Source organism: Uranotaenia lowii, chromosome 3 (assembly GCF_029784155.1).
Source record: "Uranotaenia lowii strain MFRU-FL chromosome 3, ASM2978415v1, whole genome shotgun sequence".
Lineage (NCBI taxonomy): Eukaryota > Metazoa > Arthropoda > Insecta > Diptera > Culicidae > Uranotaenia > Uranotaenia lowii.
The window spans coordinates 158,970,587-158,996,827 of record NC_073693.1 but is presented as its reverse complement, the minus strand read 5'-3'; the positions used below and the strand labels follow the sequence as shown (position 1 = coordinate 158,996,827).

At 37.5% G+C, this 26,241-nt stretch overlaps 1 protein-coding gene and 1 pseudogene across 2 annotated transcripts in view; both read left to right on the top strand.

Moving 5' to 3' along the window:
- Nucleotides 1-12,097, top strand: part of LOC129755136 (uncharacterized) — an 824,173-nt gene extending 812,076 nt beyond the window's left edge. For both annotated transcript variants that reach the window (XM_055751488.1, XM_055751489.1), the window contains exon 20: nucleotides 10,932-12,097. The gene's annotated coding sequence lies outside the window, so the exon portion shown is untranslated. The remainder of the gene's footprint in view (nucleotides 1-10,931) is intronic.
- LOC129752776 (septin-interacting protein 1-like) overlaps nucleotides 1-26,241 on the top strand; it is an 85,317-nt pseudogene that overhangs the window by 9,503 nt on the left and 49,573 nt on the right.

Genomic DNA, 26,241 nt, shown 5'->3' with positions numbered 1-26,241 from the left:
GTGTAGATTATCATAGACATATACAACAGTTTGCAAATCACAGAGTTCAGATATTGGAAGAACGTTATGCGTTCTTAAAGAGTAAAGCTGAAGGGTAGGGAATAACAAAGGGAGCTTTAAGATGTTTTTCAAGCATCTATTCTGGAGCGTTTGAAGTTTCTGTAAGTGGGACAAGGAGGCTCTTCCCCATATCATAATAAGGTAGTTCAATTGAGAGTGGATAAACGCAAAATAAAATTTAAAGAGAACATGTTGTGGAACAAAATTTCTCAGTTTCCAAAGAACACCGCAAAGAGGAGTAATTTTTTTTTCCAAGTGTTCAATGTGACGATTCCATGAGAGAGTTTCATCTAAGTAAATTCCCAAGTATTTAAAATAACTAACTCTCTCAATAGTATTTCCATTCATAGCTGGGTCATTAGTACGAAGTAGCTTTTTATGCGAAGAACGAAACAACATGTATTTTGTTTTAGTATAATTTAGTGAAAGTAGGTTTGAATTGAAATATTTTGAAAGCAGTTTTAGGTCGTCTTCAATGTGCTGAATTATAATATCAGGTGAAGTTTCAGAATAAAAAATTGCTGTATCATCGGCAAATAAACGTGCTGTGCCTTTAAGTTGAAGGTTACATAAATCATTGACATATAAAAGGAAAAGTAATGGCCCGATATTACTCCCTTGTGGTACACCGATATCAATATTTCTTAATTCGCTTCTTGTGTTTTCAATAGCCACATACTGCTTGCGACCTTCTAAGTAGCTACGAAGGATATTATTTGCTGTTCCTCTTATCCCGTATTTATACAGTTTGGACAATAATATGTCATGATTTAGAGTATCGAAGGCTTTTTTGAGATCCAAAAATAGTGCCCCAACAATATTTTTTGACTCTATTTTACATATGATGGAGTCAACTAATTCTGAGATGGCAATTTGAGTGCTCGAACCTGATCTAAATCCATATTGCAGTTTATAAAGTATATTGTTCTGATTTAGAAAGTCTACAATTCTATTAACAAGAAGCTTCTCGAACACTTTACTAAAAACGCTTAAAGTCGAGATAGGGCGATAGTTATTGACGTCAAGCAAATCGCCAGCCTTAAAAACAGGGATGACTTTCGCAATTTTTAGACAGTTCGGGAAAACTCCTGACTCCAAAATTTTATTAAAGTATTGTGTAAGTATGTGCGAGAATGTTTCGTGGTTATTTTTCAAGACATTAACAGGGAAACCATCTGGTCCATGACCCTTTTTATTTTTAAGTGAAAAAATTACAAGTCGAACCTCGTTTACACTAGCGGGCCGTAAGAATATTGTATTTTCTACCTGTTCGATTTGAGTCAAATGATCATTTTCAGTATTTACTGGAATCTTTTCAGCCAGGTTCTTTCCAATTGTGGAAAAGTGTTTGTTAAATTTCTCACAAATCTGTGTACTATTGGTTATAACACCTCTTTCATCTGAAAGGTTAATTGAGGAAGTCGTTTTAGATTTACCTAAGAGCGTATTAATGTTTCTCCAGAGCTTTGAATGTGGTGAATTATTTAATAAGCGCTCGTAATAGAGCCTTTTACATTCTTGTTTTTTTGAACTCAATTTTTTATTTATGTGAATTAGCATCTCTTTTAAATTGATATCATTTGGATGCTTTTTCGATCGTTTTAAATAATTCTCTTTTATTTTGATGAGTGTCCAGAGGTCAAATGTCATCCACGGACAGCAATTTCCTTTAAGTTTTACCCTTTTATTAAGTGTTCGAGAAGAAATTTTCACAAAGCGATTGTAAGTTGATGTGATTTCTTGTAGGCCTTCATCAACATTTTCTGGTAGTTGAATACTGTTTAAATAATTCACAAATAAGCTGTTTAGTTTAGCGTTATCAACTATCTCTTTCCTAAGAATTGTTACATTTTTATCACATAATAAATTGAATGATGTGAGTATTTGTAAATGGTCACTAACATCAGAAAAGATTGTATCATTTTTCAATCGATCTAAGTCAATTTGCTTCGATATAACGTGATCTAGAATATTCTGAGTTGTTGGCCTAGTAGGAAAGGTGTTTGTACAAGCGTATCCAAAAGATTCTAAGATAGATCTATATTTTGCTACGGTATTCAGGTTAATCAAATTCACAGGAACGTTTAGGTCACCGACAATGAAGCAGGAGTGATTATCAGCAACAGACGTTAGAAGAGATTCAATTTGATCACAAAACATGTTAAACGGGAATGAAGGGGGTCTATATACGCCATGAACACAAATTACTTGACCACTTGTACAAATTTCGACACTAATTCGGTGAAAGCCATCAAAAGTTATATTTTCAGTAGTTTTAAATTTCAAATTTGTCTTTATATACATAGCTAGGCCTCCATATGGTTGGTCGCGGCAAGAGAAAATCGATGTATATCCCGGAATGTTGTAAATACAACAGTTATCTTTACCAAGCCAGGTTTCACAAACAACAATAACATCGATAAAAACATTAAAATGATCAATGGTCTGTAATATGCAATCAAATTTATCTAAATTATTCATACTACGTACGTTCCATTGCAAAATTCTAAAGGATCTTGAATCATTATTAAAAGTACTTAAATTAAAATCTTCTACATTTTCATGGTATCTATTCATTAAACTATCCATTGAATAAAATATATTTCAGTTTTAAACATTTGTAGATCTAAGATCTTATTTTGATCGTGGATCAGCATTGTTCCTTTTTCGTTTGGGTGAAGGACTTTCATTTGGAATCGTGGATGTGTTATTTCTTTGCTGAGTGACATGCATGCTCATGAAGCGATTCATTTCAAATTTAGTTTTGATTATATCAGGTTTTGAATTATCTGTTTGTTTGACCAAAATGGCACCATTTCTTCCGGGCCAAATGTATTTGGCTCCAATTAAGTCTTGATATTCGCGCAATTCAGTTAAAATTTCCATGGATAAGGGCGTCAATTCATCCCTTATTGTGACGTTTAGTGGTTTACCATCAACTACTAATGAAGGATCTATTGAAGAAGAGGCAAGTTTCCCAAAAATTCTTTTTTTACTGAAAATTTCTTCTTTTATTACTGTATCTTTTAATAGAACTTTAATTGGTGGAGACTTTTCATTGGGTTTATTGGATGATATTAATCTAACAGCGTTTAAAATGGATTCAGTTTTAAGGTCGTAGCCAAAAGTGCCACATGTTTTGCGTACAAGTTCTTGTGTATTTTCTCTATTATTGTATGGCAATCCGAAGATCAAGAGGTTTTTTGAAACAGCCTCCCGGTTAAATCGGTCGAGGTTTATTTCCAATTTATGGACCTGATTGGTAAGATTTGAATGCTTAGATTTGAGATCAGTTACTTCTTTTTCAAGAGCATCGTTTCGGAATTTTATGTCTTTGAAATCAGTCTGAATTTCATCGAATTTCGTGGACAAAAATTCCTGCGAAGCCTCTATCGCAGTAGTAACTGATCTCATATCCGTTTTGATTGAGGTCAATTCATGTGAAACCACATTATGTACGGTCGTTTCAATTTTAGTATGGATATTTTCGATAATTGTTTCATGATCTTTCCGTAAACTTATTATTTTGGCGTAAATACATGCACAGTTGGCATCGCAAAAGTATTGCTGCGCTTTCATTTTGCGAGCTGCACTTCCAATCAGATTTTTGCAGCGAAGATGAACGCTCTTGAAACAATATGCACAAGTAAGTATTTTATCAAGATTATTTTCAACATTATTACATTCAATACAAATAACTTCATCATCACATTCCATGTTCGCCATCGCCATAATACAACAATTAAAAGCTAAAAAGGAACTAACTCTTTTGATGAAACGCACAACTAAAGCTAGAAATTATTAAAGTTAAGAAATAAAAGACTTATAAGTTTATTTTAACAAACGCACAAACTAAGATTATTTAAGAAAACAATACAAATAAATATTTCAAAGAAAAAGTGTTATGAAAAGAGGAAAAAGAAATTAAATTAAAAAAAAAATCATAAGCTATCTTAAATTATTTGTATGTACGGAGATGAGAAATATTTAATTAAAAAGCGTTTTTCAAAAGGGTTCAATGTCAAAATCGCAAAACAAATAAAATTTTAAGGACAAAGACAAACCTAAATTATGTGTGTGTACGGAGATGAAGATAATTCAATTTAAAAGCGTTGAAATAAAAGAAAATTGATTACATATTAAACGCACAATAAAAAAAAAATCTAATAAAATCGAAAGTTAAAATCATTGCTTTCCAAAAAGAACAATTTTCAAGTTTATGTTGCACTGTGTACGACTATCAAGAATACAAGTGACGAGTCACCATGAAAACCAGCAAACGCTAGTTCCAACAATGTGTGCTACTAACGGAAGCAACAATACTTTCGTACCTACTCATGTGCGCTGGCTGCGTTTGCCTAATCTTCACCGCTAGCGATCGAGATTCACTAACAAGCTAGCAAGTGCAAGAAACACAACCCTTTGAAGTGCGCTAATAACAGAGACACACACTTTCGCACTACTTGCAAGTGCCCCGAGGTTGGCCAAATACTACACCGCTCAGCGACGAGATTTACTAACAGCTGAGCAAATGATAGAACCACAAGAAGTTGAACAGCGGCAGTTTTTTTTCACTCAGATAGACCGACAAACGGTGGACGCATGCAGATATGGTTGAGATATATGCTTGGTCAACGATTTGCTGCTGTGCAATATACTCTTGAGAATGTTAGTTGTGAAAAGTAATAAGAAAGAAAAGTTCACTTTACTCACCAACCTAGAGAAGTGACTTTCAATACACAGCTCACCACACGAACGCTTGGGGTATGTTTTTTTTTTATGTATTTTAGCACAGAGGAAAATTCAATTTTAACACATTTAGGACAATCCAAAGTAGAAAATCATAGTACGGTTTTGCACACTGAACACTAAATAACGCCACTTAAACTCATCACGGATTAAAAAATACGTATTACTACTATAAATTTCAATAAAACTGCGGGACAATAAAACGAGACGGTCGATCAAAAACCAGCGCTGCCAGAAGAGAGGATCCATTTGTAAATTTGGTCAATCGAGCCTGATGCAATTTCCTTAGCACGGTGAAGCGAAACGTTGAACGATGAATTAAAATTAAATTAACTTAAAAAGTTTACCCTCAAATTGTAGGGAATATAAATTTTTTAGGGAATATAAATTTCGTTAAATGAAAACGACGTTTGTCTTTTCAAAAAAGTTCAGCAGATCATCAGTTAAAATAATGTTCGTGCATCCATCGTTGAATCGAAAAGATCGATAAATTTAGATTGTTTGTTTATTTATTTATTTTAATTGTTTACATGTTTGAAACTTTTTCGTTGCGTCACATCTGGAGCAAACCCCTGTTGCAAAAATATCGTGTAATGTAACTCAACGAAAATAGATCGCTTGTTAAACAATCAAATAATGACTTTAAAAAAACAAAAACAACGAGTTTCATAATAAACCATAATTTCATAATAATTATTTTCACAAAATTTCATCGAATTCTGTCCTTCAACAGTGCAAAAATCTTTACCGTAAAGAATTTTGAATACGCAGAAATGTCGCCTGATGTGACCCAACGGAGTTGAAGGCTTTATTTATTTATTTTTGATAAGAGTTAAACTCGTTCGGGTCATTCTTCCTCAAAGAGACTTTATCTTGTAAACCACTGCATGGAAAAAAATATTGGTTGCAAATTTAACGTTAACTTGTGCAAAGCACGGCGATATATAGTTTGTCTGCTAAAATTCAAACGGTTGTACTCCATTTACCTGAAAACATTTACCCATCCTGAAAAATCCCCAGAATTTCAATCACCAGAAAGAACAATTTCCCAGATTTTTTTTTCCCAGACAAACTATTTTTCAGAAATTTTATCACCAGAAAGAATCATTTCCAATAATGATTTACGCCAGAGGGATCATTTCCTAGAATATTTAATACAATTGAATTTATTTGAAATTCTGTGTAAAGGTTCCTTCTGGGATTTGATTTCAGGTATTTGTCATTCTGGCGAAATATCATTCGGGGCAAAAGTTTTTGGGTAAACGGGCTACAATCATTCTAATAATTGAGTATTACCAAAATTGTTAAAAAAGTTTTTCCAAACATGGAATGGACCAAATAACTTCCTTAAACCTGGTTCGGTAATTCGGTATTATGTTTTTTTAATTGCCTCTAATTCTGAAACGAACAATAGAATTGCCTCAATCGAAAATCATCAATAATTAAATAATATAAATAGGCACAATTTTCTGGGTGTATATACGTATGGATAAGGAGCCGCTCTGATACAATCGAAGATTATTTGTCCAAAATTTTGTATTTTCCATCTATGCAATAAAAAAATTGTACCCATTCACAATTAATCCTTCTCGACGGTTTCTTAAACTCGAGATTTCAACTTTCCGATTCGATTTGTTGATTACTGAGTCAGATGAATAATGAAGAATAAGTACTGAAAAATAGCACCTTAACATATAAAGTCTGCTTCATTTAATATTGGAACAAATTCTTTTGCTCATTGTGGCGCTCCTAGTGGACGGATTTGGAAACTTTTTTCACCCACGTGTCGGGAAATTCATTACCTTTCACCATGTATTTATGTCATAACACCAAACGATAGCATTTTGTAAACAACCGCCATGGAAGCCGAACGGAGAGATCAAATTGTGCACAGTTTTTTTGAAAATCCATTGTTGTCGGCATCGAAGCTAGCTAAACAGCTTAAAATGCCCAGAAATACCATATGGCGTGTTATCAAGCAGTACAAGGAAACATTGACGACGGCTCGGAAGCCGCATTCGAAGCGTCGGAGTGGAACTGTCGACCGGAAACTGCGTGGGAAAGTCATCAAGGCCGTCAAGAGGAATCCCAATCTTTCAGACCGCGATTTGGCCAATAAGTTCCAGGCCGCTCACAGTACGGTGCGACGAATTCGTCTCCGGGAAGGGATAAGGTCATTCCGAGCCAGCAAACAGCCAAATCGGACGCTGAAGCAGAACAATGTGGCCAGAATCCGTGCTCGAAAGCTGTACGACCAAGTGCTGACCAAGTTCGACGGATGTATTCTGATGGACGATGAGACCTACGCTCGGGGGGATGTACCTGCAAAATTTAAGTTCGTGTTTGCGGATAAATTCGCCCGCTAGTACATGATTTGGCAGGGGATATGCAGTGCAGTGGACAGAAAACCAAAGTCTTTCTCACTGACAAGACAATGACATCAGAAGTCTACAAACAAGAGTGCCTACAGAAACGGATTCTGCCGTTTATTCGTGCCCACGACCGTCCAGTAATGTTTTGGCCGGACCTCGCAAGCTGCCATTACAGCAAAACGGTTATGAAATGGTACGCAACGAACGGGGTCAGCGTAATACCGAAGGACCTCAACCCCCCAAACTGCCCCCAGTTCCGGCCGATAGAGAAATACTGGGCAATCACGAAGCGGAGGCTTAAGGCAAAGGGAAAACTTGTTAGGAACATGACTCAAATGAAGAACTGGTGGAATCAAATCGCCAAAACGGTGGACGAAAAGGGTGTGCGCCGCCTAATGTGCCGTATTACGGGAAAAGTACGAGAATTTCTTCGAAACAGCAATGAATAATTTTTTTTAATTTTTTTTTATGAAAGAGTAAAGAAAATGCTACATTTGTATGAAAAACAAATTATGAATTCGTTAATAAATGACTGAACTACACGCAATTGTTTGTGTTCCAATATTAAATGAAGCAGACTTTATGACCACTATGGGGTCTCGTGTTGCACATTATCCACCGTTTACCTGCCAAACTGCGCCAATACAGTTTTCTGAAGATGGCTGACGCTCATTAGGCCGAAACGTAAAAAAAAACAGCAGTTTTAATTTCGTCCGAAATAAATCACCCACAAATATCATTCAATGAAACCCATAGAAAAGTCCGATGATCAAAACCAAAAATCAAAATCAAAGTTTAAAAGTAAAACAATTCCGTCTCACGAAATAACTTGGTGAACATAATTCCTAAAATAACTCGGTTCACGGCAACCGTTCTCCAATTTCTCGGACATCCCACACTTGACCCATCACGCTCAACTTGGTCTCACCACCTCGCTCGTTGCGCCTCTGCTCATCTCATTCCTACCGGATTGGCAGCGAACACCTGTTTTGCCGGACAGTCGTCCGACATTCTCGCTACAAGTCCTGCCCTAGCGTATCCGACCAGCCTTCACCACCTTCTGGATACTGGGTTCGTCGTAGAGTCGCGTGAGCTCATGGTTCATCCTTCGCCTCCACACTCCGTTGTCCTGCAAGCCGCCAAGGATGGCCCTAACACTCGTCACTCGACGAGTGACCAACTATACCAATGTTATTGACAAAGTAGATAAGTTGACTGGATCCGTTTTTAGAATCGTACCCCGCATTCCGCCCATCGTTGAATAACACCTTCAAGCACCACATTGAACATCATGCAGGGTAGACCATCGCCTTGTCGAAGCTCCCTGTGCGATTCGAATTGACTCGACAATTCGACCGAAATCCGCACACAGCATTGCGTTCCTCCATCGTCGCCTTGATCAGTCCGGTCAGCTTCTCGGAAAAGCCGTTCTCGTCCATGATTTTCCATAGCTCGTCACTATCGATCGTGTCGTATGCGCCTTTGAAATCGAGAAATATATGGTGCGTATGGACCTGGTGTTCACGGCATTTTTGGAGGATTTGCCGTAATGTGAAGATCTGGTCCGTCGTTGACCGTCCTTCCATGAAGCCGGCCTGATAATTTCTCACAAATCTGTTTGCTTGTGGCGTTTAGCGGCGGAGTAGGATTCAGTACAACACTTTGTAGGCGGCATTTAGGACATTGATCCCTTGGTAGTTCTCACAGTCCAATTTATAGCCCTTCTTGTAGATGGATCATATTACCCCCTCCTTCCACTCCTACGATAGCTGTTCTATGTCCCAGATCCGGAACATCAACCGGTGTAGGCAATCGGCCAACTTGTCCGGGCCCATTTTGATGAGTTCAGCAGCGTTGTCATCCTTCCCAGCCGACTTCAGCTGGTGTATAGCTTCCTTAACTTCACTCATCGTTGGGGGTGACTCCTCTTCGTCGGTGGCTACGCCAGCGATGAACCTTCCCCCACCGTATTGGTCTCCTGCATGTGTCATCGAAGTGCTGCTTTCACCTTTTATTCACCTCAAGATTGTCCGTCAAAATGCCTCCGTCCTCATACCGTTAGTTACATTTCGGCTTGCGGTACGAAGCCTTTGCGGGATGCGTTGAGCTTCTGATAGAATTCTCGTGTTTCCTGGAAATAATGCAGCTGCTTCAGCTCCTCGAGCTGCTCCTTCCACATGCACGATGACGTTCTCCGCAACACTGATGATGGCTGTCTTGATGGTATTCCAACAGTCTTCGAGACGAGCTTCGTTAAGCTCGCTCTCTGCCGGCAGTGCTGCTTCGAACGATTGCCCGTATTCTGCTGCGACCTCAGGTAGCTTTAGTCATGCGATATTTAACCGAGGCGGGCGTCAGGTATATTGTTCACAACGGAGAGTTTCGGGCGCATCTTCACCATTACCAGATAGTGGTCTTACTCGATGTTGGCGCCTCGACAGGATTTGAAGTCGTTGATGTCCGAGAAGTGCCGGCTATCAATCAAAACGTGGTCGATCTGTGATTGCGTTTGGAACGGTGATCTCCAGGTGTACTTGTGTGGGAGGCTATGCTGGAAAAAGGTACTACGTACCGTTTGCGTTTGGAGGCAGCGAAATCTATTAGTCTGAGGCCGTTTTCTTAAGGTCAGCTGGTGCGCACTGAATCTTCCAATTGTCTGTTTGAATTCCTCCTCCTGGCCGACCTGAGCATTAAAATCCCCGATGACGATCTTGATATCATGTTTTGGGAAACGGTCGTATTCACGCTCCAGCTGCGCGTAAAATTCGTCTTTGTCGTCACCGGTACTTCCGAGGTGAGGGCTGTGCACGTTGATGATGCTGATGTTGAAGAACCGGCCCTTGATTCTCAACTGGCACATTCGTGGAATGTTCAGCCACCACCTGATCACGCGCTTTCACATCTTCCCCAGCACTATAAAAGCTGTTCCGTGCTCGTGTGTGTTGCCGCAGCTCTGGTAGATGGCACGACCATCTGGGTACGTTCGTACCGTGGAGCCCTTCCAGCATACCTCCTGCAGCGCTACGGAGACGACTTTGCGGCTCTTCAATTCGTTGGAGAGCATGTGGGTACTGCCCACAAAATTTAGAGATCGGCAGTTCCATGTCCCAAGTTTCCAATCGCTAGTCCCTTTTCGTCACGTGGGTTTTTGCCGATTTCCATCCGAAATTTGTTGTTTGTTGTTCGCTGCTTGTGTTTTTTGTAGCCACGGGTTCGCAAGGCCCGCAGCTAACCCCACTATCTCGCAGGAGGACGGTCGTAATGTTACTGTTTTGAACCCCGAACACCACCAGGGCGTTGATGCACTCCGCACGCCGTCCCTGACATGGAGAACAGACCCATACGGAACCCCTTAACTCTGTTAGCATGCAACCAAAGCATCCACCGGGGTTGAACCTGTTCTCCGCTAAGATTGCGCGGGGGATTGGGTAGGTTGAGAATCAGAGTTGTAAGATAAGATATGACCACTACACGAAGGTTGGATGTATGAGGTCTCGAGTTGCTGATTGTCTACCATCCTCCAACCAACTTTATGTGCATAGTCGAATTCAGACGCTTTTTGAGTATGTTGAAATTTTTTAACATCTTAACATCTGTCATTTTTTACATTTATACACTTCTACAAACAATTTTATGTCAATTTACGTTAATTCTGTTTTCGTTGTAACTCTTCCTATGAGATGATGAAATGTTGCTCTACATTTGAACCTCATACTAATAATACGTCAACCCACTGTGTTTTATTTGCAGGAACACAATTTTGTCGATCCAGAGTCGTGCATTCCTGCTGCAAACAGCACCACAATTTGCAACACGCTCGCCCGTTCCAAAGTCCAAAGTTGATTGTTGCGCGTTATTTGTTAATGGAGTGAGACGGCCGCCAAAAAAAAAAAATAGCGAACCCCGAAGAGCACCAAGAAAAGCATGAAGAAGAAAACCAATAATCATCGGGTAAACCAAACCGTGCCAACCAATTGGAACAGACTTGATGATGACCGGTCACGACTTGACCAAACCAATAGAGAAGAAGAAATGCAGTTGGACGGGAGAGAAGACAGCAACAAAAAAACACGGAGCAAATTTTCACTGTGAAATCCTCGAACTGGCGCTTGGAAAAGTGGAAAAGAGTTTTTCCCCGAAAACTGGAGAAAAAACAACTGATCGAATCGAACACATGCATACATACACACACCCATACAGATGCGAAACATGAACCAAAAAACATTCCGAGTGAGCCCTAGGATGTAGTTCGGACTTTCGTACTCGAAATTGCTTGATGAGGTGGAAAATTTGTACCCCAAACTGTGCGGTGCGGTCAGGAAGAATAATGAAATGAGTTTGATAAAAAAAAGGAAAGAAAGAAAAAGCAGAAAAGAGTTGAACGGAGGGAAATGTTCCGTGGAAATTGTGTTTGTTTTTCGGGCTATGATTCGAGAATTTGACTTTTTGTTTTTCGGTTTCGATTTCGGGCGGGGAGGTGAAATAATGAGAAATTATTTTGTCTATTGACTCGCTTTCTTTTTTTTACGTTTTTAGTTGCTGCGGGTCTTGAACCACATCAATGAACCGCGTCGGATCGTAAATATTAGTGCTCGGTGCGGTTTATGAAATTTGAAATTAATACAACCGGCAACTAATTAGAAGCTTGAATAGGGATTTTGGAAGACTGACAGACTGAACGTATTAGAAAATTGGGAATCAGGAGCGATCCATTTCAAATTAAACCTTCTGAACGAAGGGTTGATAGATGAATTTAACAAAACAAAACTTTACTGAATTCACAAATCTCTATTCCTTGGATTGAATATCAGGATTTAATTGAACTTTTAAATGAACAAAACCAAAATTTGATTGACTAGTTCAATGAGGACACAAATAAAATCAAATAAGTAAACCAGAGTTCACAATCTTCAGCATTCAGAATGAAAATTTAAAAACAAAATTCAGAATCTCAGACTTCAGAATCGAAATTCAGAATTTAGAATGGAAATTCAGATTCAGAATTCAGAATCAGAATTCAGAATCAGAACTCAGAATCAAAATTCAGAATCAGAATTCAGAATCAGAATTCAGAATCAGAATTCAGAATCAGTATTCAGAATCAGAATTCAGAATCAGAATTCAGAATCAGAATTCAGAATCAGAATTCAGAATCAGAATTCAGAATCAGAATTCAGAATCAGAATTCAGAATCAGAATTCAGAATCAGAATTCAGAATCAGAATTCAGAATCAGAATTCAGAATCAGAATTCAGAATCAGAATTCAGAATCAGAATTCAGAATCAGAATTCAGAATCAGAATTCAGAATCAGAATTCAGAATCAGAATTCAGAATCAGAATTCAGAATCAGAATTCAGAATCAGAATTCAGAATCAGAATTCAGAATCAGAATTCAGAATCAGAATTCAGAATCAGAATTCAGAATCAGAATTCAGAATCAGAATTCAGAATCAGAATTCAGAATCAGAATTCAGAATCAGAATTCAGAATCAGAATTCAGAATCAGAATTCAGAATCAGAATTCAGAATCAGAATTCAGAATCAGAATTCAGAATCAGAATCCAGAATCAGAATTCAGAATCAGAACTCAGAATCAGAACTCAGAATCAGAATCAGAATTCAGAATCAGAATTCAGAATCAGAATTCAGAATCAGAATTCAGAATCAGAATTCAGAATCAGAATTCAGAATCAGAATTCAGAATCAGAATTCAGAATCAGAATTCAGAATCAGAATTCAGAATCAGAATTCAGAATCAGAATTCAGAATCAGAATTCAGAATCAGAATTCAGAATCAGAATTCAGAATCAGAATTCAGAATCAGAATTCAGAATCAGAATTCAGAATCAGAATTCAGAATCAGAATTCAGAATCAGAATTCAGAATCAGAATTCAGAATCAGAATTCAGAATCAGAATTCAGAATCAGAATTCAGAATCAGAATTCAGAATCAGAATTCAGAATCAGAATTCAGAATCAGAATTCAGAATCAGAATTCAGAATCAGAATTCAGAATCAGAATTCAGAATCAGAATTCAGAATCAGAATTCAGAATCAGAATTCAGAATCAGAATTCAGAATCAGAATTCAGAATCAGAATTCAGAATCAGAATTCAGAATCAGAATTCAGAATCAGAATTCAGAATCAGAATTCAGAATCAGAATTCAGAATCAGAATTCAGAATCAGAATTCAGAATCAGAATTCAGAATCAGAATTCAGAATCAGAATTCAGAATCAGAATTCAGAATCAGAATTCAGAATCAGAATTCAGAATCAGAATTCAGAATCAGAATTCAGAATCAGAATTCAGAATCAGAATTCAGAATCAGAATTCAGAATCAGAATTCAGATTCAGAATCAGAATTCAGAATCAGAATTCAGAATCAGAATTCAGAATCAGAATTCAGAATCAGAATTCAGAATCAGAATTCAGAATCAGAATTCAGAATCAGAATTCAGAATCAGAATTCAGAATCAGAATTCAGAATCAGAATTCAGAATCAGAATTCAGAATCAGAATTCAGAATCAGAATTCAGAATCAGAATTCAGAATCAGAATTCAGAATCAGAATTCAGAATCAGAATTCAGAATCAGAATTCAGAATCAGAATTCAGAATCAGAATTCAGAATCAGAATTCAGAATCAGAATTCAGAATCAGAATTCAGAATCAGAATTCAGAATCAGAATTCAGAATCAGAATTCAGAATCAGAATTCAGAATCAGAATTCAGAATCAGAATTCAGAATCAGAATTCAGAATCAGAATTCAGAATCAGAATTCAGAATCAGAATTCAGAATCAGAATTCAGAATCAGAATTCAGAATCAGAATTCAGAATCAGAATTCAGAATCAGAATCCAGAATCAGAATTCAGAATCAGAATTCAGAATCAGAATTCAGAATCAGAATTCAGAATCAGAATTCAGAATCAGAATTCAGAATCAGAATTCAGAATCAGAATTCAGAATCAGAATTCAGAATCAGAATTCAGAATCAGAATTCAGAATCAGAATTCAGAATCAGAATTCAGAATCAGAATTCAGAATCAGAATTCAGAATCAGAATTCAGAATCAGAATTCAGAATCAGAATTCAGAATCAGAATTCAGAATCAGAATTCAGAATCAGAATTCAGAATCAGAATTCAGAATCAGAATTCAGAATCAGAATTCAGAATCAGAATTCAGAATCACAATTCAGAATCAGAATTCAGAATCAGAATTCAGAATCAGAATTCAGAATCAGAATTCAGAATCAGAATTCAGAATCAGAATTCAGAATCAGAATTCAGAATCTGAATTCAGAATCAGAATTCAGAATCAGAATTCAGAATCAGAATTCAGAATCAGAATTCAGAATCAGAATTCAGAATCAGAATTCAGAATCAGAATTCAGAATCAGAATTCAGAATCAGAATTCAGAATCAGAATTCAGAATCAGAATTCAGAATCAGAATTCAGAATCAGAATTCAGAATCAGAATTCAGAATCAGAATTCAGAATCAGAATTCAGAATCAGAATTCAGAATCAGAATTCAGAATCAGAATTCAGAATCAGAATTCAGAATCAGAATTCAGAATCAGAATTCAGAATCAGAATTCAGAATCAGAATTCAGAATCAGAATTCAGAATCAGAATTCAGAATCAGAATTCAGAATCAGAATTCAGAATCAGAATTCAGAATCAGAATTCAGAATCAGAATTCAGAATCAGAATTCAGAATCAGAATTCAGAATCAGAATTCAGAATCAGAATTCAGAATCAGAATTCAGAATCAGAATTCAGAATCAGAATTCAGAATCAGAATTCAGAATCAGAATTCAGAATCAGAATTCAGAATCAGAATTCAGAATCAGAATTCAGAATCAGAATTCAGAATCAGAATTCAGAATCAGAATTCAGAATCAGAATTCAGAATCAGAATCCAGAATCAGAATTCAGAATCAGAATTCAGAATCAGAATTCAGAATCAGAATTCAGAATCAGAATTCAGAATCAGAATCCAGAATCAGAATTCAGAATCAGAACTCAGAATCAGAATTCAGAATCAGAATTCAGAATCAGAATTCAGAATCAGAATTCAGAATCAGAATTCAGAATCAGAATTCAGAATCAGAATTCAGAATCAGAATTCAGAATCAGAATTCAGAATCAGAATTCAGAATTCAGAATCAGAATTCAGAATCAGAATTCAGAATCAGAATTCAGAATCAGAATTCAGAATCAGAATTCAGAATCAGAATTCAGAATCAGAATTCAGAATCAGAATTCAGAATCAGAATTCAGAATCAGAATTCAGAATCAGAATTCAGAATCAGAATTCAGAATCAGAATTCAGAATCAGAATTCAGAATCAGAATTCAGAATCAGAATTCAGAATCAGAATTCAGAATCAGAATTCAGAATCAGAATTCAGAATCAGAATTCAGAATCAGAATTCAGAATCAGAATTCAGAATCAGAATTCAGAATCAGAATTCAGAATCAGAATTCAGAATCAGAATTCAGAATCAGAATTCAGAATCAGAATTCAGAATCAGAATCAGAATTCAGAATCAGAATTCAGAATCAGAATTCAGAATCAGAATTCAGAATCAGAATCCAGAATCAGAATTCAGAATCAGAATTCAGAATCAGAATTCAGAATCAGAATTCAGAATCAGAATTCAGAATCAGAATTCAGAATCAGAATTCAGAATCAGAATTCAGAATCAGAATCCAGAATCAGAATTCAGAATCAGAACTCAGAATGAGAATCAGAATTCAGAATCAGAATTCAGAATCAGAATTCAGAATCAGAATTCAGAATCAGAATTCAGAATCAGAATTCAGAATCAGAATTCAGAATCAGAATTCAGAATCAGAATTCAGAATCAGAATTCAGAATCAGAATTCAGAATCAGAATTCAGAATCAGAATTCAGAATCAGAATTCAGAATCAGAATTCAGAATCAGAATTCAGAATCAGAATTCAGAATCAGAATTCAGAATCAGAATTCAGAATCAGAATTCAGAATCAGAATTCAGAATCAGAAATCAGAATCAGAATTCAGAATCAGAATTCAGAATCAGAATTCAGAATCAGAATTCAGAATCAGAATTCAGAATCAGAATTCAGAATCAGAATTCAGAATCAGAATTCAGAATCAGAATTCAGAATCAGAATTCAGAATCAGAATTCAGAATCAGAATTCAGAATCAGAATTCAGAATCAGAATTCAGAATCAGAATTCAGAATCAGAATTCAGAATCAGAATTCAGAATCAGAATTCAGAATCAGAATTCAGAATCAGAATTCAGAATCAGAATTCAGAATCAGAATTCAGAATCAGAATTCAGAATCAGAATTCAGAATCAGAATTCAGAATCAGAATTCAGAATCAGAATTCAGAATCAGAATTCAGAATCAGAATTCAGAATCAGAATTCAGAATCAGAATTCAGAATCAGAATTCAGAATCAGAATTCAGAATCAGAATTCAGAATCAGAATTCAGAATCAGAATTCAGAATCAGAATTCAGCATCAGAATTCAGAATCAGAATTCAAAATCAGAATTCAAAATCAGAATTCAGAATCAGAATTCAGAATCAGAATTCAGAATCAGAATTCAGAATCAGAATTCAGAATCAGAATTCAGAATCAGAATTCAGAATCAGAATTCAGAATCAGAATTCAGAATCAGAATTCAGAATCAGAATTCAGAATCAGAATTCAGAATCAGAATTCAGAATCAGAATTCAGAATCAGAATTCAGAATCAGAATTCAGAATCAGAATTCAGAATCAGAATTCAGAATCAGAATTCAGAATCAGAATTCAGAATCAGAATTCAGAATCAGAATTCAGAATCAGAATTCAGAATCAGAATTCAGAATCAGAATTCAGAATCAGAATTCAGAATCAGAATTCAGAATCAGAATTCAGATTCAGAATCAGAATTCAGAATCAGAATTCAGAATCAGAATTCAGAATCAGAATTCAGAATCAGAATTCAGAATCAGAATTCAGAATCAGAATTCAGAATCAGAATTCAGAATCAGAATTCAGAATCAGAATTCAGAATCAGAATTCAGAATCAGAATTCAGAATCAGAATTCAGAATCAGAATTCAGAATCAGAATTCAGAATCAGAATTCAGAATCAGAATTCAGAATCAGAATTCAGAATCAGAATTCAGAATCAGAATTCAGAATCAGAATTCAGAATCAGAATTCAGAATCAGAATTCAGAATCAGAATTCAGAATCAGAATTCAGAATCAGAATTCAGAATCAGAATTCAGAATCAGAATTCAGAATCAGAATTCAGAATCAGAATTCAGAATCAGAATTCAGAATCAGAATTCAGAATCAGAATTCAGAATCAGAATTCAGAATCAGAATTCAGAATCAGAATTCAGAATCAGAATTCAGAATCAGAATTCAGAATCAGAATTCAGAATCAGAATTCAGAATCAGAATTCAGAATCAGAATTCAGAATCAGAATTCAGAATCAGAATTCAGAATCAGAATTCAGAATCAGAATTCAGAATCAGAATTCAGAATCAGAATTCAGAATCAGAATTCAGAATCAGAATTCAGAATCAGAATTCAGAATCAGAATTCAGAATCAGAATTCAGAATCAGAATTCAGATTCAGAATCAGAATTCAGAATCAGAATTCAGAATCAGAATTCAGAATCAGAATTCAGAATCAGAATTCAGAATCAGAATTCAGAATCAGAGTTCAGAATCAGAATTCAGAATCAGAATTCAGAATCAGAATTCAGAATCAGAATTCAGAATCAGAATTCAGAATCAGAATTCAGAATCAGAATTCAGAATCAGAATTCAGAATCAGAATTCAGAATCAGAATTCAGAATCAGAATTCAGAATCAGAATTCAGAATCAGAATTCAGAATCAGAATTCAGAATCAGAATTCAGAATCAGAATTCAGAATCAGAATTCAGAATCAGAATTCAGAATCAGAATTCAGAATCAGAATTCAGAATCAGAATTCAGAATCAGAATTCAGAATCAGAATTCAGAATCAGAATTCAGAATCAGAATTCAGAATCAGAATTCAGAATCAGAATTCAGAATCAGAATTCAGAATCAGAATTCAGAATTCAGAATCAGAATTCAGAATCAGAATTCAGAATCAGAATTCAGAATCAGAATTCAGAATTCAGAATTAGAGATTCAGAATCAGAATTCAGAATCAGAATTCAGTATCAGAATTCAGAATCAGAATTCAGAATCAGAATTCAGAATCAGAATTTGATTTCAAAAATCAGACTTAAGATTCAGAATCAGAATGCAGAAACCTCAAGCAGCTTAAAGTTCCTTAGGATAATTCTACGGAATTTCTGGTTGCTTTGAAAAAGTAAGATGTCATATTTAAATTTATTGAATTGCTGTTTTCGAAACGACTGTTCTAAAATTCAATAACAAACCACAGGTTTGAAATTTTTATGTTAAGATTATTTTGATGTTTTAAAACATTGACCTAGTATAAGAACGTTTATTTCCTAATTTTATTAAAAAAAAATTAAGAAGTTAACAATTGTTAGCGACATCAAATTTTTCACCTTACATCAAGCGAAAGGATTCAAAATTGTCTCAAATAACCAAGCGCTTTTCGGAAGATTTCCATTTTTCCTTTATCAATCAAATTGCTACGCTTCGATTGCAAGAGTCTTAAAATGAGTAAACAATCAAACGGTGTAAATCTGCTCAAGGGAATGTATGGTCAAAAAAAGATGTGGAAATTTTGAATATAACATATCTACTACAAAAAAAATAAATATTTACATACTAAAATGTGAATGGTGAACTAGGAAAAAAAAGATGTACATAAAATATTTGTTTTGTTTGAAAACTGTTCAACAAGAGCAAAAGGAAATAAACTTTAAAAAATAATCTTATAATAAATTTCGAAGAACCTGCTCAAAGACAAACAAAATAGAAGATTCGAGCCAAAAAAAAACTGAAAAGATTGTAGGAATATTTCTCAACTTGAAGCAAAGTTGATTCTAGGTTGTATCACTTCTATATTCGTAAGGATGATGGATTGTTAAGTTTTACTATTTTCAAGTATAGAGTTGTTATGTTTCGAATTGGCAGCCGATTGTTTACTCCTGAGCAGGGTGTACAAACACAAAATGCAATGCCGATTTTCATCTATCGATAGAAACAGAAACTATTTAGAATTTAAATCTTCAAACTTACTATAGTTGCGAGACTTTTGAATGTTCATACCATTCGGTATACTCGGTGCATCGGTAGAAAACAACAAAGCACAATGTCGAAGTTTTTTCCCGCCCCGAAATATATTTGTAAATAGAAAGTGGAAGCCAACAAAACGGAAAGGAAACTTCACAGAAAACCGAATGATTCCAATCGCATCGACGTTAACGGAGAAAGAAAAAAGTCATCGTTTACTTTGAAAATTGTATGTAGATAAGAAAAAACTACGATGCAAAGAGATAAATACAGATTTATTGGTATTTGGAGAATGGTATAAATAAATTGAATCAAAATCGTAACGAAGAGTGTTGCAAATTTATTCTATTTCTGATGACAAAGTCATTGATCGTTGTTCACTGTAAGGAAAGGTAAGTATAAGAGATGTACTGAATATTTGTAAGATTAGCCACTAGTCAATCGGCAGGCGTCCCAGAGATTCCCTAAACAATACCTAGGATCAGAAAGCTAACTGATCAAAAAGCAAAATGCAGGGAATATTAGGAGGAAGAAACAACTCCACCATCTAGCTTTAACTTAAATATACATATTCTGGAGCACAATGCAAGCTTATAATTCCACCACTTTAAATAAAACACTCATGAGTGACAATAATGGGTATCTGACCTGTTTACGGCTACCATCTGGTACCCGTCCTCGGGATGGTCCGACCTTGGGTTTGGTGAGGTCGAACTCGGTCCGATGGCGTCGACGTGGCGATGTAGCTGGCGCGATACTGGGATAGCGACCAGCGGCAGATGCGGAACAGTTGACGGGTAAGTGGTAGTGTACCTGACCCCACCTTGGGTGCTGAACCAGGCACGGAAGTGATGTTGGTCGGATCAAGTTCGCCAGTGGTAAATTCCCCCGAACTAGCGACGGAGTGAGGCGGCGGAACCAACGGCCGATTTAAACCCGTCTAACTTAATTACTTATTTATGCCGTGTTTTTTTTTTTATTCCAGATTTGCTTCTGGATTCTTTCGAATAAAAAAACGACTTTAGATTTTCGAGTTTTTCCATATGTAGGTGTGCGTGAGAACGAGCATGCAACATGCAACTGTCATTTTGTTTTCCATTATGGATTTCTTCACTCGGTTCTTCACATCCGGATTTTCTTTTTTCGTGTCCGGATTGCATTGGACAGCAGATAGTACGATTTTGCTTGGCTGAGAGGTCCTAAATCGTGGAAATAATAATTGTTTCGTTTTTTGCGGACATCAAAAGGGCTCCTTCTCCATTTTCGGCTGATGCAGATGTGGTCAATTTGATTTTCTGTTCGGCCATCTCGGGATACCCAAGTGAACTTATGTGCTGGTCGATGGGGGAAGAGCGATCTACCGATCACCATGTTATTGTTGCCACAAAATTCTACAAACAGCTCTCCGTTTTCGCTCATCTGTCCTAGGCCATGGCGCCCCGTGATGCGCTCAAGGTCCTGATTGTCGGAGCCAATCTTTGCGGTGAAGTCGCCCAAATGGATTTGAATGTTACCCTTCGGAATTTTCTCTACCACGCTTGCGCTGTTCAGTTGACTGTAAAAATGCTCTTTCTCCTGCAAGTCGGCAACGTCAGTTGGCGCATAACACTGGACCATTGTAAGGTTTCTAACCCGTGTTCTAAATCTGGCTACGATTATTCTTTCGTTTATCGGTTCCCATCTAATGAGGGCCGCGTAGGCCTGCGGGCTTAACAGGAAACCAACTCCTTGTTCCCGAGTAGCATGTTCTCCTCGTATGCCAGAGTAAAGCAGGACATGCCCGGATTGTGTCTTGTGTTCTCCAGTATTAGGCCAATGGACTTCGCTCAGTCCCAGAATTTCAAGCTTGAGGCGGCTAGCCTCTCTAGCAAGTTGTTCCAGTTTGCCTTGTTGGGCAAGGGTTAAAACGTTCCAAGTTCCAATTCGTGTCCGTGTTTTCATGCTAAAAGTCGTCGCCAAAGTTCCAGGTCGGTCATTTCTTTCGGATTCCGTAACAATTTTAAGTCGGGAACAAAAGGTTGTTAGCCTTAAGTCCCTATCCCGCGATGGAGCTGCCATCTTGGGCTTAGCTGGCGGGAGCCGCATTTTTATAAATTCAGCCGCTCGCTGCGAGACAGGCGCAGTTTGAGCCGCCCCTGACCTGGAGAACTGACGCTCGGTTGTTGTTGCACGCCGCCCCTGACCTGGGGAACAGGCGCGTGCGGCCACCTTCTCAGTCTGCATGAGACCAAAACATCCACCGAGGTTGGGTACCCGATCTCCGCTTAGTTTACTTGCATCCTAGCCGGTACCACGGGGAGGTTGAGATAGGGCCTCGTGTTGCACATTATCCACCATTTGCCAGCCTTAAATGTTGGTATCGAGTAAAAAATCCAATATTAAATTTGAACATCAGATCATTAAGCTAATCCGTCATACTAGATGCAGTATTTTATGGCATCGAAATCGTTAACATTTATAAACCTCTTGTTTCGAATTTTAAATTTTTTGTTATGAGGGTCAAAAAAACTTAAAAAAAAAACAAGCTTAAAGTGTGCATATTTTTACAACTGCATTTGAAAAAATGCTTTCCGAAATTCGAATACTTTGCTGAAATACTGCTAAATTGCCAGAGAAAAACTGTCTCTTAGAATATTGAACGCTTTTGAGCATTATTTTCATTTATTTATTTATTAACATAGTATTCCGTCTCACGACCGTTCTCTAATTTCTCGGGCACCCCACGTTCGTCAGATCACGCTCCACTTGGTCTAACCACCTCGCTCGTTGCTCCCCCGCTCGTCTTGTTCCTACAGGATGCGAAGTAAACACCTGTTTTACAGGACAGTCGTCCGGCATTCTCGCAACATGTCCCGCCCAGCGTATCCGGCCAGCCTTCACCACCTTCTGAATACTGGGTTCGCCGTAGAGTCGCGCGAGCTCGTGACTCATCCTTCGCCTCCACACTCCTTTCTCCTGTACGCCGCCAAAGATGGTTCTTAACACTCGTCGCTCGAATACTCCGAGTGTACGCAGGTCCTTCTCGAGCAATATCTATGTCTCGAGCCCGTAGAGAACAACCGGTCTAATAAGCGTCATATACAGGTTACACTTCGTGCGAGGGCTAAGTCTTCTCGACCGCAGTTGCTTGTGGAGTCCATAGTAGGCACGACTTCCGCTGACAATTCGCCTCCGGATCTCACGGCTGGTGTCATTGTCTGCGGTCACCAGTGAGCCGAGATAGACAAAGTCTTCGACTATCTCCAGCTCGTCGCCGTCGATCGTGACCTTGTTATTACTGGACAAGCGGGTTCGGTCGGTCTCGGATCCGCAGGCCAGCATGTACTTAGTCTTAGACATATTAATCATCAACCCAATCCTTCCTGCCTCGCGTTTCAGTTTGCGATAGATCTCCTCCACCGCCGCAGATGATCTGCCGACTATATCAATGTCATCGGAAAAGCAGATAAGCCTTGATCAGTCCGATCAGCTTCCCGGAAAAGCCGTTCTCGTCCATGATTTTCCATAGCTCGTTACGGTCGATCGTGTCGTATGCGGCTTTGAAGTCGATGAATAGATGGTGCGTAGGGACTTGGTGTTCCCGGCATTTTTGGAGGATTTGCCGTAATGTGAATATCTGGTCCGTCGTTGACCGTCCTTCCATGAAGCCGGCCTGATGACTTCCCACGAATCTGTTTGCTTGTGGCGTTAGGTGGCGGAGTAGGATTCGGGACAGCACTTTGTAGGCGGCATTGAGGACAGTGATCGCTCGGTAGTTCTCACAGTCCAATTTGTCGCCCTTCTTGTAGATGGGGCATATTACCCCCTCCTTCCACTCCTCCGGTAGCTGTTCTATGTCCCAGATCCGGACTATCAACCGGTGTAGGCAATCGGCCAACTTGTCCGGGCCCATTTTGATGAGTTCAGCTGCGATGCCATCTTTCCCAGCCGACTTGTTTCTATTCAGCTGGCGAATGGCTTCCTTAACCTCACTCATCGTTGGGAGTGGCTCCTCTACGTCGTTGGCTACGCCGGCGATGTACCTTCCCCCATCGTCTTGATCTCCTGCATGTGCGCCGTTCAGGTGTTCATCGAAGGGCTGCTTCCACCTTTTGATCACCTCACGATTGTCCGTCAGGATGCCTCCGTCTCCGTCAACACTACTAGGTATTATCAGGGTTACTGATAATCGCTTCGTTTGCTTCAAAATTTCCAATCGTTACGACGCAACCACAGTTACGACGCTGTTAAGCATTGACTCCCGAACGAATCGAAACATACAACATATGAACGCCGTCTTAGTGAACCATGTACTATGAATTTTCGTTCTGTTTGTGTTGCCTAGCGTTCCTTGTTGATTTTCTCCTTCCGATTTTTAGTCATTGTTTACTCCAGCAACCATTCGCTTCGCTACTGAATGAATTTGTTTGCGAGTTGATTCGGCGCGAGTTGATGCTGTTGATTCATAACCAAAATCAGACCTTAAGGGAAGAATGCTACTAGGGATCAATTCTTGGGATAAAGACTAAGACCGATATTTAATAAAATAATTAACACACCTTGAGAGGGAAATAAGACAATTTTGGCATAAATTTGGTTTTTGGGCATCTCTTGCGTTCCAAGAATTAACTCGTTTTCCTTCATGAAGCGTTCGCGGCGAAGCATGATCGTCAGCGAGTCGAGTAGATGTCGAAGAATTCGACGCCGTCTACGCGCAATGTTTTCATTAGAAGCGAATGATGATTGTTTGATGGTTACCGATAGTAACTCAGAAAATAACGGATCACTAAAGAGGGGAAGAAAAACAAACTAGGTTTGCGTCGTTCGATGGTGAAAAGCGTCGTTTCTATAGAAAACAGACTTTCTATGTTGAGGAGTAAACTCGTTGGTGACTAGGATCGGGGTGAAAAACCATTCTGAGCGAAGATCAGCAACCTTGGGTATTATGAATAATTATAAACTGAAATTTAACTTTCTAGTTGGTAACAGAACAATTTGGATTTCAGCTTTCGATGGAAATCTAAAATAAACCACAGATGAACAGATGTACAAGCTGTGTCTTGAAACGAGTGTCGAGTCCCAACGACAGTTTTGAATCTATTTTATGATTTTTGGTTAAGCCACCAGATGTCTCCAAGGATACCAGAGAGAACTGTCAAATGTAATAAAAAAAACAAAAAAAACTAGTGAGCCATAAAAGGGCTGTATTACTATTTGACGAGTTTCAAGCTAATCTGTGTTGAAATTTCTTAACTCATGTAAGATATTTCCTAATAAATTTTGTGTGGCTTAAAGCTGTTTTTCTATTTGCTTCAAACTAGCATGGATTACTATTTTTTTTACTATGAAGACGAATACAGTACGCGAAAATTTCACCCTAGATACACTGATGAACTGATGTACAAGCTAAGCCTTAAAAGTGTGTTTAGTCCCGACGCGTCGCGACGACCGTTTTGAACCAATTTTATATTTTATGGTTGAGCCACCAGATGTCTCCAAGGACACCACAGAGAACTGTCAATAAGAAAATGAAATGTGAACAAAACAAAATAACTAACTTTTAGTCAATTATGAAAAGGTCGTATCTATTTGACGATTTTCGAGCAAATTGATGTTGAAGATTCGTTACACATTTCTGATTTGCGTTATAAATTTTACGCATAAAGCTGTTTTTCGAATTGAACCACTTAATATAAACAGATATGATGCGTGAAAATGCCCGCTCAGAGAAGCGTAGAATCTGTATTTCTTCGTTGGATTGTAATTTTAAGCTCAACTGGATAAAATAACTGACTCGTCTGGCTTGTTCAAAGTTGTCAGTTAGCCTCTTTAGTAAAAAGAATCAAGGTAAAATAACCAGATGAATTTACCTTGTTGGGAATATATTGAAGCCGTTCATTTACGTTCCTGGAATTTTATAATTCAAACTTGTATATCTGCCATTTCTCTGTCAGTCTCTCTAGAGACAACATTATAATGATGCTATTTTTCTCAGCTGAAATTTATTCGTAGTCATCTAATTATAGAGAGCAATTCATCTATTTAGTTGTATTTAAATTTATTTATTAATGACTTCAAATATCATTGCGCCCTCTCGAAAAATTCTTACATTCAAAAGAGCTATCTAGAAACAGTGCCATCTATTGCGCCGTTCAAAGGTTGCAAATCAAGCAATAGATGGCACTGTTTTTCGTCACTTTTTAACGGCTTCTCTAAAAGAGAGCACTGGAAATTTTACACAAGTTTCTGAAGATTTTTTGTTCGAGCTTGTACATCAGTTCATCAGTGCTAGATACACCTAAAATCAGTGTTTCTGTGTGGGACTGTTAATTTTAAACTCAACTGGGTAAAATAATTGGTTTCTCTGACCTGTCCGAAGTTGTTAGTTAGCTTCTTTAGTAAAAAGGGTGAAGGTTAAATGAACCAGATGAATTTGTCAAGTTTACCAGGTTATAAGTTACATGTTATTGTATGTTCTAGTAAGATATAAATTTAAGCCGTCTATTATACTAAAATGTTGGTTTATTTATTTTTGAGCACATATACGATTGCGCCCTTTTGAAAATGAAGTACTTCAAAAGTTTATTCGGAACTTTTCAACAGCGCAACAGATGGCACTGTTTTTCAACAATTTTTAACGGCATGTTTAAATACATCCATTGCAATTTTACACAGGTTTCTGGAAAATTCTCATTTGAACTTGTACATCTGTTCATCTGTGAATAAGCTTCCTTAAATTTCTTTGACTATATTTGCCCCTGAAGAAGTGCGGACTATAGAACTGATGATTTCTGGGGATTCCAAAAACCAAAAACAGCTGTTTTAGAATTGATATTGAAAATCTTTACTACCGACTTTGCTTATTATTCAATT